Here is a 16,042-nt window from a genome sequence, read left to right on the forward strand (position 1 = left end):
GGGTATGGGAGGGTATGGGTATGGGAGGATTAGGGTATGTGAAGGTTAGGGTATGGGAGGGTGTGGGTATGAGAGGATTAGGGTATGTGAAGGTTAGGGTATGGGAGGGTATGGGTATGGGAGGATTAGGGTATGTGAAGGTTAGGGTATGGGAGGGTGTGGGTATGGGAGGATTAGGGTATGTGAAGGTTAGGGTATGGGAGGGTGTGGGTATGGGAGGATTAGGGTATGTGAAGGTTAGGGTATGGGAGGGTGTGGGTATGGGAGGATTAGGGTATGTGAAGGTTAGGGTATGGGAGGGTGTGGGTATGGGAGGATTAGGGTATGTGAAGGTTAGGGTATGGGAGGGTGTGGGTATGGGAGGATTAGGGTATGTGAAGGTTAGGGTATGGGAGGGTGTGGGTATGGGAGGATTAGGGTATGTGAAGGTTAGGGTATGGGAGGGTGTGGGTATGGGAGGATTAGGGTATGTGAAGGTTAGGGTATGGGAGGGTGTGGGTATGGGAGGATTAGGGTATGTGAAGGTTAGGGTATGGGAGGGTGTGGGTATGGGAGGATTAGGGTATGTGAAGGTTAGGGTATGAGAGGGTATGGGTATGGGAGGATTAGGGTATGTGAAGGTTAGGGTATGGGAGGGTATGGGTATGGGAGGATTAGGGTATGTGAAGGTTAGGGTATGGGAGGGTATGGGTATGGGAGTATTAGGGTATGTGAAGGTTAGGGTATGGGAGGGTGTGGGTATGGGAGGATTAGGGTATGTGAAGGTTAGGGTATGGGAGGGTATGGGTATGGGAGGATTAGGGTATGTGAAGGTTAGGGTATGGGAGGGTGTGGGTATGGGAGGATTAGGGTATGTGAAGGTTAGGGTATGGGAGGGTGTGGGTATGGGAGTATTAGGGTATGTGAAGGTTAGGGTATGGGAGGGTGTGGGTATGGGAGTATTAGGGTATGTGAAGGTTAGGGTATGGGAGGGTGTGGGTATGGGAGGATTAGGGTATGTGAAGGTTAGGGTATGGGAGGGTGTGGGTATGGGAGGATTAGGGTATGTGAAGGTTAGGGTATGGGAGGGTGTGGGTATGGGAGGATTAGGGTATGTGAAGGTTAGGGTATGGGAGGGTATGGGTATGGGAGTATTAGGGTATGTGAAGGTTAGGGTATGGGAGGGTGTGGGTATGGGAGGATTAGGGTATATGAAGGTTAGAATATTGGAGGGTGTGGGTATGGGAGTATTAGGGTATGTGAAGGTTAGGGTATGGGAGGGTGTGGGTATGGGAGGATTAGGGTATGTGAAGGTTAGGGTATGGGAGGGTATGGGTATGGGAGGATTAGGGTATGTGAAGGTTAGGGTATGGGAGGGTATGGGTATGGGAGGATTAGGGTATGTGAAGGTTAGGGTATGGGAGGGTGTGGGTATGGGAGGATTAGGGTATGTGAAGGTTAGGGTATGGGAGGGTATGGGTATGGGAGGATTAGGGTATGTGAAGGTTAGGGTATGGGAGGGTGTGGGTATGGGAGGATTAGGGTATGTGAAGGTTAGGGTATGGGAGGGTGTGGGTATGAGAGGATTAGGGTATGTGAAGGTTAGGATATTGGAGGGTTTGGGTATGAGAGGATTAGGGTATGTGAAGGTTAGGGTATGGGAGGGTGTGGGTATGGGAGGATTAGGGTATATGAAGGTTAGAATATTGGAGGGTTTGGGTATGAGAGGATTAGGGTATGTGAAGGTTAGGGTATGGGAGGGTATGGGTATGGGAGGATTAGGGTATGTGAAGGTTAGGATATTGGAGGGTTTGGGTATGAGAGGATTAGGGTATGTGAAGGTTAGGGTATGGGAGGGTGTGGGTATGGGAGGATTAGGGTATGTGAAGGTTAGGGTATGGGAGGGTGTGGGTATGAGAGGATTAGGGTATGTGAAGGTTAGGTTATGGGAGGGTATGGGTATGGGAGGATTAGGGTATGTGAAGGTTAGGGTATGGGAGGGTGTGGGTATGGGAGTATTAGGGTATGTGAAGGTTAGGGTATGGGAGGGTGTGGGTATGGGAGGATTAGGGTATGTGAAGGTTAGGGTATGGGAGGGTGTGGGTATGGGAGGATTAGGGTATGTGAAGGTTAGGGTATGGGAGGGTTTGGGTATGAGAGGATTAGGGTATGTGAAGGTTAGGATATTGGAGGGTTTGGGTATGGGAGTATTAGGGTATGTGAAGGTTAGGATATTGGAGGGTTTGGGTATGAGAGGATTAGGGTATGTGAAGGTTAGGGTATGGGAGGGTTTGGGTATGAGAGGATTAGGGTATGTGAAGGTTAGGATATTGGAGGGTTTGGGTATGGGAGTATTAGGGTATGTGAAGGTTAGGATATTGGAGGGTTTGGGTATGAGAGGATTAGGGTATGTGAAGGTTAGGGTATGGGAGGGTGTGGGTATGAGAGGATTAGGGTATGTGTAGGTTAGGGTATGGGAGGGTGTGGGTATGAGAGGATTAGGGTATGTGAAGGTTAGGGTATGGGAGGGTGTGGGTATGGGAGAGTAAAGAAGGAGCCTGTCTGGATATCCTACTGATAATTTGAACATCTACAGATGCCTGCATTTGGATGGCTGGAAAACAATGCAGGTTCTGCCCCAATAAATTGGGATCTCCTCACTAAGGCTAATGGGAAAAGTAATGAGTGAAGTAGTGCAGGCCATGAACACACATGTCCCAGCCTGGGCCATGAACACACACTTCCAGTGTTTCCTCCACTGAACACACACTTCCAGTGTTTCTGCCACTGAACACACATGTCCAGTGTTTTCTCCACCGAACACACATGTCCAGTGTTTACGCCACTGAACACACATGTCCAGTGTTTCCTCCACTGAACACACATGTCCAGTGTTTCCTCCACCGAACACACATGTCCAGTGTTTCCTCCACTGAACACACATCTCCAGTGTTTCCTCCACTGTACACAGACTTCCAGTGTTTCCTCCACTGAACACACATATCCAGTGTTTCCTCCACTGTACACAGACTTCCAGTGTTTCCTCCACTGTACACAGACTTCCAGTGTTTCCTCCACTGGACACAGACTTCCAGTGTTTCCTCCACTGGACACAGACTTCCAGAGTTTCCCCCAATGTGAGTGACTGAAGCACTGGCAGGCAGTGCTGAATTTGAGTGCAAATTTATAGTGGAGATTAGTACCTGGGGCCCAGATGTGGTGATGGGTTGTCCTTTCTGTTGAAGACCAGTGATTGTGTAATATGCCTGCTCACGGTGCCTGCTCACTGAGTTTAAATCTGATTTTTTAATAACATTTTATGAAAAGTGGGAATTTGACTCACAAGAAGAAGCAGAATAAGAGGAGGTTTTCATTAACCCAGACATAATGTTCATATATTTGTTCTCTTCACACCTTCATGCAATTTGCATATTTTTAGTTTTTCAGTAAACTGGGGACATTTAAAAACCTGTGCTGTATTACAGATGCGTTCTGTTGATTGCGAGGTACCACATATTTGGGTGACATTGTTTATTTTGTCAGCAGGGACTCTGAGGAGTATGTTGAGAGGTGTGTTCACTGTTAGCTCACCCAGACGGCATGTTTGGGGGATGCAGGTTGTTGGTATGTGGCTGGAGGGGAAGATGAAGGGCTATTAAAGATATCATAAAAGACACCACGCAAAAGAGCCCACCCACCCTCTCTCTCTCTCTCTCTCTCTCCCACCCACCCTCTCCCCCACCCCCTCTCTCTCTCTCTCTCTCTCTCTCTCTCTCTCCCCCTCTCTCTCTCTCTCTCTCTCCCACCCACCCTCTCTCTCTCTCTCTCTCCCACCCACCCTCTCCCCCACCCCCTCTCTCTCTCTCTCTCTCTCTCTCTCTCTCCCCCCCTCTCTCTCTCTCTCTCTCTCTCTCTCCCCCCCTCTCTCTCTCTCTCCCACCCACCCTCTCCCCCACCCCCTCTCTCTCTCTCTCTCTCTCTCTCTCTCCCCCTCTCTCTCTCTCTCTCTCCCATCCACCCTCTCCCCCACCCTCTCTCTCTCTCTCTCTCTCTCCCACCCACCCTCTCCCCCACCCCCCCTCTCTCTCTCTCTCTCTCTCCCACCTACCCTCTCTCTCTCTGTCTCCCACCCTCTCTCACTCTCTCACTCTCTCACTCACTCTCTCTCTCTCACTCTCTCGCACTCTCTCTCTCTCTCACTCTCTCGCTCTCACTCTCTCTCTCTCTCTGCTGATAGCATTAGCAGAACTCAGGGTTGGGCTTCACTGCCTGAAGTCATATGTCAGAATTGCAATCCAACAGGACCCGCAAATCCGTTTTCATATATTTAATTTACAGTTAAATATATGAGCTGCACAAAAAATCATGAATTTTTTTTTTTAAGTTTTTTACTCCTTTTGCAGACTGCCTGAATCTAAACGCAAGAGTGTGTGTGTGTGTGTGTGTGTGTGTGTGTGTGTGTTGATGTTTATAGGAGGATTCTGGATACGTTTAGATGCATGAATCACAATAATTACAGTCATTATTTTATAACCCGATCCTGACCATGTTTCTAGCAACTCTAGGCTGTCAGCGGAGACAGATTCCACTCTGGGTTTGTATTCGGTCAGAGAACATGGAGAGTGGAACCAGATATAATTACTAATGACACAAACACAACCTTCAAGACAATGGATGTCCCTGGGACCTATATGGAAAAGACTCAGGAGGCAGGTTTCACAGGCCATAACTCAAAGCGGTTGTGTGCATTGTCCATTTTCATATCAAAGTCCTTTATCTGCAGTGCAGGGTGGGTTCCAAGTCCTCTCAAGAGAGGGAGTTTTCCATGCCACTGTTTCCCACAGTAAAAGTGCTACACAAATAGACTTGAAACACAGAATTATATATATATATATATATATATATATATATAACACTGGTAATAATTATTATAAACCAGGATGGTTTAGTAGTGCTTAAATAATAGTAAAAGCAAATTTCAGAATAAGCTATCTTTCAGGAAACTGCAACAAATTTCCAGTCACCAGACCCTTCTAGACAAGTTGTTCCTCTGCAGTTTACTGCACTAATGTGTACACAAGCACTCTTATTCATTTACCAGCTACAAAAGTGCTGACTAAGAGCTGAGTGGGTAACGTGGCTGAGGGCTACCTGACTGACGGTACACAACTCCTGCACTCTCAGGGCGGTGCAGAGGTGTGCGTGTCTCCCCTTGTGCACGCACATGGCCCAAACCCCTGGGACTTCCCATAAACCCCTGCTTCTGGGGCCTCTCTGCCGCTGGCTGAGTTATCACCACAGCAAGAGCAGCAGGGGTCGAAGGGCTTCCTCTAGCCCCGCCCCTCTCCTGCCACGGCCTGGAAATTCACTCTCTCACTTGTTTTTTCCTCTTTTTTTCCAGTCTGCTGGAAGGCTGCGTATCCTGATAACGGCAGAGCAATTCCCAGGCCCGGCACTCTCTCTTCACCACCCGGCGCGAGGGACTCGCCCTGTTCCAATGATAACACAGCCCGGACCTGGAGCAGGTCGGGCTCGTCGCTCTTCCGCATTTAAGAGACATTTAGTCACACAAGCGCCATCCTTGCAACAGATGGATAGGGAAAGACGAAGAGACAGAGAGACGGAGAGAGAGAAAGGTCAGGTCACAGCGTCCGATGTGTCCACGTTGTTCGCGCAGTTAGGTTCTAGGCTGTTGCTAGGTGTACTGTGTAAACATCCAGGCCCCAGACTGCCTGAGAAAGCGAGGTGACTATGCAGAGAGATTTTGGTGACAGGCCCAGCAATCAACAGCCGTTCTGTATGAGGCTGGAAACGCGGCTGGTCTTAAAGAAGGCAGGGATTTGGGGAGCTTCGATAATGCTGCAGAAATGAATGAGCATTTGTAATTCTGGTCCTAAACTTCTTGTTTTGTGACATACAAAACCAGTCCGCCATCTTCCGCTGTCCGCACACACACGCATGCACGCATGCACACACGCACGCACGCACGCACACACACACTAGATCCAATGCCTGCTCAGTCCGGACAGGAAGCCAGATCTCTGCTAGGCCTGACTAGGCTTCATGAAAAACAATTTATGTTTGTTTCCTTTACACGAGAAATGTTCATGCTATTGTTTCTTATTAAAGGTTATTTATAGTAGGGTTAAAACAAAGACCCTTTGTTTCCAAAGGTAGCACACATTACTTTTTGCCTATACAGTGACTTGTTTAATACCGCAGTCACAAGTTTTCCTGTTTACACAAACTCAAACGGAATTGCAGAGCATTGCAAACCCTCTTTGTGTTTGAATAATAGATGAATATGTATTTGGGAATGAGAGCAGTGACAAAGATACTGATGGAACAGCTGTCGTGGTGGGGCGGGCCCACTCCCTGATGTCTGAAATAGAGCTTTTATTTTGGAAACTGTTTTCATGAGTAGCACAGCACCCAGTTGTTACCCGTCCAATGAATACAAAATCGCAACCATAAAAGCCCAGCTGCGAAAGCCATGTGGGGCGATCTTCGGGGCAGCCGTCAGAGCAACTTCTGTTTTTATTTATTCCGTTGTTTTTAACCCAATTTTCCCACAAGCGGACTAAAGTCTGCTCTCACCTGTCTTTCACGCCCACACGTCGGTGCAGGTTCATCACTACTGGTTATGTTTTTAAAAGGTTTTCTCTTCTTTCCCTTGCGGATTTGGCCGCTGTCCTCCACGCTTTGCTGAGCCACGGCGTGACGGAGCAGGGGACACCTTGCGCTGGGTTTCTTTTTTAACTGATTAGCATGGCGTTGCGGCCGAAAGGTGGAGCTCCATTAAGAACCATCTGTCTTTCCCTAATTACATATCTGCAGTCACGCTGTAACAGGCCACCATGTAAAGTCCCATTAGCTAAAAAAAAAAATCCATCTCATTCCTTGCCTGAAATTCCCATACACTAAAAAAATGACAGATCTACACATATTCTCTATTTCTCGCTCCTCCTCGCTTTCTCCCTTTCTCCCTATTGCTCTGTTTCTCTCTCAGCCTTCCACTCATTCCCTCACTCGGGCTCCCAGGATGAAAAACGAGAGCTGAAGAGACGCTGATCGAGTCCCTCCAACTCAAACAGTGGCTACGCCAAGTCTGCTCCACACTGCTCCATCTATCACACAGCAGCGCCATTACAACCCAGACAGGACGGAGAGGAGATGGAGAGGACGCGCGTGTGTGTGTGTGTGTGTGTGTGTGCGTGCGTGTGTGTGTGTGTGTGTGTGTGCGTGTGTGTGAGTGAGGCTTGGCAGAATGGTGTGGACAGAAGTACTAAGATGTGTTGTTATGGATAAAGAACTTCACGCCTAATCTAAGACATCCTTCCCTGGTGCCAACGAGTTCTCTCTCTCACACACACTCTCTCTCTCTGGTAATTTAATGTTGACTGGGCTCCAGACCTCTTCTGCTTCCTTGTTTGTACTCTGATTCAGAACTCGTACCACTACTTTTAAAATGCTCCAGCTGCTGAGAGCCTGATGTAAAGCCACTCCACATGTCTGATATCACATGCTCTCATTTCTCTCCAGGCACCAGCTACGACCTTAGCCAGGGTTCATCACGAGGTCACAGGCAACAGCTATGAACTATGATTACACAGAAGCATCCCATGCCACACACAGATAAGGGAAAGACACTTAACCAACACTTATCCAAAGCAACTTACAATCATGACTGAGTACAACTTCAGCAATTGAGGGTTAAGGGTCTTGCTCAGGGGCAGCAACAGTGGCAACTTGGCAGTGGTGAGGCTTGAACTGGCAACCTTCTGATTACTAGTCATGTACCCTAACCACTGAGTACCACTGCCCATAAGTTTCTGTTCAACTCTCTCTAGGCTGCGTGAGCTGGGCGTTGATGGCTCAGCCCTGGACTGTTTCCCATCATATCTGACTGATTTGTTACCCTCTCTGGATATACTTCTTCTGTTTCTCTTGTTACTCAAGGGGTTCCTCAAGGATCAGTTCTTGGGCACCTCCTATTCATTGTGTACATGCTTCCTTTAGGACATACCTTGTCACTTTAACCTTGACTTCCACTGCTATCCAGATGACATCCAGATTTATTTTAGTCCTAAATCCATTACAAATCCACCTCTTGATCAGTTAGAAACCTGTCTATCAGAAACAGGAAATGAAGTGCAGTTTCCTCATGCTGTATAGTGATAAGAATGATACTTATGCGAGTGCAAAAATGCTGGTTCTCCTTCTCTCTCCAATGATGATACGCTTGTATCTCCTTCCCCCTGGTTCAAAATCTGGACGTTATCCTCGACTCCACTGTTTCATTCTGTGCACACATCAATTTTGTAGTTAAAACAAGGTTTTTCCATCTGCGTAACATTGCGAACATTAGGTCACCTTCTCCTTCCTCCCAAAACAAAGCCCTAAATAGCCTCACGCCTTCATACCTGTCTGATCTTCTCCTTCCTCGCAAACCTACTTGCACTCTCAGAGCTTCCTGCTTACCGTTCCTTCCTCCAGCCTGCGTGGTTATGGTGGTGGTGCTTTTTCTACATGTGCTCCTCCACTCTGGAACTCTCTTCCCCCTCTGGTCCTACAGTTTGCAACTGTCTCTGTATTCGAATCTAACCTTAAAAATATCCTTTTCTCCCTGCCTATAATACTTCTCAGACATAAACACCCCTTTCACCAGCTCCCGTTCATGTCCTGGCAGTGCTAGTTGTAAATATTCTGTATACTGTATATGTTCTGTTTTATATGTCTATCAATGTTTTCTCTTATGTACTGACTATTGTAAGCATCTTTGGGTCCTTGAAAAGCGCTATATAAATATAATGTATTATTATTATTATTATTATTATAAACAATAGAGCAACCCTTACAAAAACGGTACACTACGTACGGTCTGTACCATTCCAGGCTGTGGAGGGGATGTTGGCACGTTTCCTGTTAACGGGCATGCTTAACGTTACATTCAACAGGATCCCAGGCATGGCAGTTTGTTCTGCACATTTCATTCCAGCACAACATCGAGAAGGCTTCATTCAGTATCTGACACTGAAAAGATCACAATTCTAACTGCTACCTGTAAGTAGCTATCTAGCCACGCTATGTGATTTTATTCACTTTTTGTAGAGTTGAATCCAGTTCACCTTACACTGAAAATTTCAGTGAGCTAACAACTTTTTGTTTCAAGATCAAAACCAATTAGTTACTATATAGCTTAAAGTAACAACCATACAACAAAAATCTTATTTATACAGAGGTTATTTTTTTATCCTCCCTGTTCTGTGTTGCCCTGTAAAACCTTTTTCAATCTCTTTGTCAGGTACATTTCTAATTGTTCACCAACGAGACCCCTCAGAAGCTACCTAGTTCAGTTGCTTAGAGATATCCAATCCATAGCTAACTCGCTCCTTCTAACATTAGATTGGAATGGAAATGACTGCCATTTGACAAGACATCTAACCAATCTGTTAAAATCAGTTTAGTCTGAGATCCTCCGATGCTTAAATATACAACATTACAGTTGGTTGCCTAAACGCGCCATGGTGCAACTCTCACAGTCAGTGATTGATGTTGACCTGTTGATTCTGTATCAGCCTTGCCGTAAACCAGCCAATCAGAACAGAGCTCATCAATTCTTCATAAGCCCCCCTAAAAAAAAAAAGGGGGGGGGGGGGGGGGTAATAAATAGTTTGGTTAATTCTAGGTCCAAATCACTGGGTTGGAAATGGGCATTTTTCACCCCAACCATGACATCCCTTCTATAAGGACATTGGAAAACAATTTAATAATACTGAATAAATGGATTATATGGCTACTTTAAAAACAATGTGGAAAATCAACAAAACATGCAAAGGTTTACATATTTATCAATGAGGATGAGAACAGTGATGTCTCTGATGTATGTGTGTGTGTGTGTGTGTGTGTGTGTGTGTGTGTGTGTGTGTGTGTGTGTGTGTGTGTGTGTGTGTATATATATATATAGTTAGACAAGGTTCAGGTTACATGGTTAAGGATAGACACTGACTTATTCAGGGGAACCCAGATGACGTCATTTACCTGGAGCTCTTAAATTGATTCAGCTGTGCACCATCAGACAGCACAGGAAGGACAATGAAAGGAGGTTCCTGCCATGTTTGGAGACACGTGGAGTTTTCTCTTTTCCTCCGAGTGCATCTGGAGTTCCCAGCAATTATGTTACATGCCTCCACTAATTAGAAAATTAAAAAAGAAAAAGCAAACTGAACGGATTACCCAGGTAGAAGTGGGGGTCCTGGCCTTCTCTGGTGTAGGGGGAGCTGTCAGGGCAGGGGAGCTGACTCTGTGGCTCTCCAAGCTTACGCATTCACATATGACAGACTGACCTTCACGACCTTACATCCCGTAGGAAGAGTATTCGTGTTACGAGCTGGCCAGCATTATTATGAGGTAGGATAGGTTAGGTTTGTAACAACACACACACACACACACACACACACACACACACACACACACACACACACACACACATACACACACATATATATATATATGTATGTATACGTGTGTGTGTGTGTAAATAATGCTTCTCTCACTTTAAACCTTTTAGAATCTCACTGCCCCTACACACCTCCTCTCTCTCTCTCTCTCTCTCTCTCTCTCTCTCTCTCTCTCTCTCTCTCTCTCACACACACACACACACACACACACACACACAAAAAAATAATAAGTGGTCTTATAAGTGGTCTTATGTGCTTTTCTGAGTGGATATTACTATCCATAATATATCTCTTACACACACACACACACACACACACACATGCTCCACCACGTGTTCTGTTCACACACACATACATTGCTTAAAGGTCCACTGTGAGTAGACATTTACATTCTCACGTAACTCACTGACATGACACACTGCCATCGTAAATTCATGAGTCACTGCTTTCCATAGACTACTGAAGTACAGAGTGTGTTCGGAGTACAGTAGTTGCTCTTCCTCCTTGCCATTAGAGCTCATAAGGACAGGAAGCCTGTAGGGATGTCACGTGTGCTTCTCTGGAAGGTTTAATGTAAAGATGTCACGTGTGCTTCTCTGTCAGGTGTAATGTAGGGATGTCACGTGTGCTTCTCTGGAAGGTTTAATGTAAAGAAGTCACGTGTGCTTCTCTGTCAGGTGTAATGTAGGGACATCACGTGTGCTTCTCTGGAAGGTTTAATGTAAAGAAGTCAAGTGTGCTTCTCTGTCAAGTGTAATGTAGGGACGTCACGTGTGCTTCTCTGTCAGGTGTAATGTAGGGATGTCACGTGTGCTTCTCTGTCAGGTGTAATGTAGGGATGTCACGTGTGCTTCTCTGTCAGGTGTAATGTAAAGACTTCATGTGTGCTTCTCTGTCAGGTTTAATGTAAAGACTTCATGTGTGCTTCTCTGGCAGGTTTAATGTAACGTGTGCTTTGAGTACCTGATGATTGCCCCTGACAGATAAGACACCGCAGTTGAGTTGAGTATCTGCCGACCCCTTAAACATGTGGATCACTAGAACTGATGCACAGTTTGGTCACACCACAGATTTAGTCACTCTGGTTTTGAATGTTAATTTAATTCAAACAGCTGATGTTGCTCTCTCAGGTCATGACTGTATTTTTTAAGATGTCATTTTGCCACAGTGGAGAGGACAACTGAGCTTACTCTTCTGTTCTGTTTTGCAAGAGTTTATCGATTTTTTCCTCTCTAGAATAATCCTAATTCCTAATTCCTTGTCGAGGTAGATGACCTTGTGCTGAGCTCTAATCTTGATGTTTTATTCTCAAATGCAGTGTCTGGTATTGGATTAACTCCCAACACCTCACTCTAAGTGTGAGTAATAACATGCACACAAGTCTAGTGTGCCCCCCACCAAACCCGCACACCGTATATGTAAAGCACTGAGAGAAAAATGGCAGAACCATAAGCATGAAAAAGGCTGCTAATTAGAAACAGAAGCCCATCAGTATTTCTGATTGACACCATTCTGAGGATCAGTGTGTGTTGACCCTTGGCCGCCTTGTTAACCCAGAGGCCAAAGAGAAACTGTCCCACATGAACGGAACATACTGGAAGGACCAGATAGACATTGTAGAACAAGATGCAAAATTCTGCAAAATCACAATACTTCCTCACATGCGCTGCTGTTTTCCCATACAGGTCAAGGGTCATCCTCGCTACCCGAGCAACCTCGAAACAACCAATCAGCCCACCAACATGCAGCCTGGTTCAGTTCTGGCAGCCCTTTATGCAAACAGGCAGTGGAACAGAAGTGTGTGTCCAAAACCCTGTTTGAAATGGCAACATTTGTATTGATATAAGAATGCAGAAATAGTGCAGAATAATATTTGTTTGAAGTGGTCATTTTTCAGCCTGCAGTGGTGGGACGAGGTATCTGCTGGGTGTATTTCCCTCAAGATACCTCTCATGTTATGTTAGTGCCTCCTCAGAGTGTGACATTGGTCAAAGCTTTCGGGGGAAAGAAAACCCCGTTATATTCATTCAGGACTGCTCACAAGTGTCACAAACGGCCTCTTCAAATGACAAATTTACATTTCGTTGCATGACTATGTGTGTAAGATAGCGTGTGCATAAGGAATCGGTGATCTTGCTTCATTTGTGGTGTGAATAAAGACGATTGGCATGTCTTTTGGTCAGCAGCAGGGGGAGCTCCAGAGCGCGCAGGCTGACAGCTTCTCCTGTGATGCGCCGATCACAGGGGGGTGTGAGCGGAGACGCAGAGGCACTTGCACATGGTTGAGGCTCTTGTTTTGCCTGGCTCCTCCTCAAATGAGCAGAAACCTAACTGACTGAGAAATGACCTTCTAAAAATACGACTCCAGCTTGCGCGATCAGTTCCGCCAAGCGCCGAGCACCAGCGGAGCATTTATCAAAGTGACAGATCCGTTACCAGCGCGTTTTTCAGGTGGTTGACCTGTCAAAATTGGGAACGCCATTCTGATTCCGTTACGGGTGCAGGGGAAATGCGTGTGTGTGTGGCTGAAAGAGACATATCTGTTACAGATAAAACAACAAAGGCTGAATTTCTTGAAATCCTTTTAAGCCAAGTCACATGATTAGACAGCATGGGATTTTGGAAAGACAGACATGACACATTTGTGTGTGTGTGTGTGTGTGTGTGTGTGTGTGTGTGTGTGTGTGTGTGTGTGTGTGTGTGTGTGTGAGCTCTGCAAGCCTCATTATCTTTACAGAATCTTTACTGATTCTCTCTCTCTGTGTAGCCCTTTGCTTGCACAGCTGAGGAATAACCTCTGTCTAAAACATTCTCTTTCTCTGGAAAGTCTGTGTACTTTACTACAATTTTGAATGTCATATATACACATACACCATCATTAAGGAGCAGTATCCTCCATGCAGAAGGAGGTCGGAGGCCTGCAATGCTCGAGGCTGGACAGCATCAAAATAACTCTAAGAGCCTTCATCAGTATCCCAGCTCAGGCCAACAGCACAAGTCACCAACAAGTGTGGGATTTACCAAGGAAATGTCCTGTCCCCCACTGCAGAACTCTATCATAGGCCTGAACCCCCTCAGTGAGATCATCCCCAAAGCAGCTACGGTGTTGTTGCAGTACATTTCCTGGTGAGATGGATTAGTGAGTCGATGTCACGTTCACTTCTGGAATACAGCTTGACGTCATCCGTGTAGAGGAGGGGCCTGATTGTTGGTTCATTCTGTAGATGCTATCTGTAGCCTCTCTTGGTGATGATCTCACTGAGGGGTTCAGGCTTGTGCAGAACGGCAGTGGGGAGAGGGCATCTCCTTGTTAAATCCTGCACTTGCTGGTGACTTGTGCTGCTGGTCTGAAATTGGCCTCAAGGGTCATTTTCCACAGCCCTGTTGAGTTCTTGATGAAGGCTCTTAGAGTTCTGTTGATGTTATACGGCCTCAAGCTGTGTGACATTGAATCATAGGCTTTCATGTAACAAATACAGGTGGTGCACAGGTTGATCTGTCTGGTCTTACAATCTCATGTGCTTGGTCTTGAGTCCTTGTACTGATTCCTTTCTGGAATTCTTCTGTGCTGTTCTGGGCCCATCTGTATGTTCTCCTGATATTAGACTGCTTACTGGGCTGTGTGAGTGCAGTGCTAGTCTCTGTAATTTGGCTGTAATCAGACAGAGGGGTTAGTGTTTTAACAGGTAATGCAATGAAAGAGAAAGGTGAGCAAAACGTGCCTCTTCCTAAGGAATGAGTACTATTCCCAATGGGTCTTTGGTTTTCCTTGTTTTCTTTTTCATGCAGACCATTCCAAGTAGCATCTCCTTAGTTTCCGTCTAATGTATCGATGCGATTCAGAATAGCGTTCTTGGTGACCCTAGCTTCTTCTGTCTACTTTCATTAGTGTCCATGTCTCGCAGCCATATGACGCGATGGCTGTGATCAACCTTTGTTTGGTGGAGACTGAGAGGTCCTTCCACTTCCATGTTTGGTCCATGCCCACCACACGCCCCATCTTTAATCACGCTGGATCTCCGCTGTTGAGCCACCACTGTGATCGATGAGGGACCAAAGGCAAACAAAGCAACTGACCACTTCTGTTTCTTCATTGTCATGATGTATAGGTGAAGTTCCATCTTCTCACTTTCTTCTTTTAGCTTGTTCAGGTCCTTCTCGTTCTCTGCCAGCAGGGTTGTATTGTCTACATGTCCCAACTCGCTGATGGATCTCCCTCCCATTTTCACCCCGAACTGTCTATGTCCAGCTTACTTAAGATCATTTCTGCGTAGAAGAAAGAGAGAGAGGACGCCTCCTTGTCTTGTTATCTTTTTCATCTCCATGTCTCCAGACCTGGTTCACAATCGGGCTTCTTGATCATGATAGCATGATATGATCAATCTGATCAAGTGCATTGGCACTCTAACTTCTCTGAGTTTATCCCAAAAATTTATCATGAGCCACACGGTCATAATCCTTGGTATAAATCCTTGGTATAATCCATGAAGCACAGGTAGAGCTTCTGATATACCCTTGCCTTTTCCATGATCCACCTCAGGTTTGCGATGTTATCATGGGTCCCTCTGCCCTTAGGTAATCCAGCCTTTACATCATGAAGTTCTCGATCAAGGATATTGCCCAACATATTACTGGCGTGGGGGATCGGGGCAATCGTTCTGTAGTTGACATGGTCCCAGGCATCGCCTTTCTTCAGCAGTAGGAAGAAAACAGATCTTTTCCGTTTTGGCCATGTGCAGGTCCTCCAGATCTTCTGGCATAGCGCAGGCAGGCAGCATGGCTCTTGGGATTGGTTTGAGCAACTCCACAGGGATCCCATCAATGCCAGGTGCTTTGTTGCTTGGCAGCTGCCGTAGTTCTCATTCCACTTCACTTTCCAATAGGTCTAGTAGAGAACCTTTTCCTATGGGGTTGAAGCCGGGTTGTGTTCCTTTTCTGGCATTCAGGTCCCCACAGACGAACATATTTCCCTGGGCCTGGAAAAGGCACACCTGTTTTTTCGATTCTGAAAGCATGACGTCTTCAGAGCAGTACCAGGACTCTGAGGGAGGGATGCAGATGGCACAGAGGAATATGTCCTTTTGTTATGATTCTGTAGTGTTTTTGATTTTGAGCCAAATATGAACATTTATAAATTGACATTGGTTTGATTTACGCCAGATTATTAATCCGCAAACATCTGCTTTTACATACTGACCTCAGATTTTGGCATATATTTTCTTTGCAACAGTTAGACATGTGATACTAAAAGCTGAGCAGAGAAAAGAGTCCCTTTACACAGTTGGTCTTAACACAGTTGGTCTGTAACACACCAGGACCAGTCTGAAATACAGTCAGACCAAACCAAATTATAACACTTCACAAACAAAACTACATCGCCCACTGGAACACACACACACAAGCACAAAGCGTAATGCATTGTTATCTGGTCCTAAAACGTCAGTACACTGTAGCAGACTACCTGAACACCGTGACTGATATTAAACACAGAAGCAGGCTGACAAAGTCCAGACTCAGTGAACACAGCCTGGCCATCCAGACTGGCTGATAGAAGACATCATTGTTGCCCAGAGAGCAGAGACTATCAGTAGTATGAAAACCAC

The sequence above is a fragment of the Electrophorus electricus genome, chromosome 3 (genome assembly GCF_041902795.1).
Source record: "Electrophorus electricus isolate QZ-2024a chromosome 3, ASM4190279v1, whole genome shotgun sequence".
Taxonomy (NCBI): Eukaryota; Metazoa; Chordata; class Actinopteri; order Gymnotiformes; family Gymnotidae; genus Electrophorus; species Electrophorus electricus.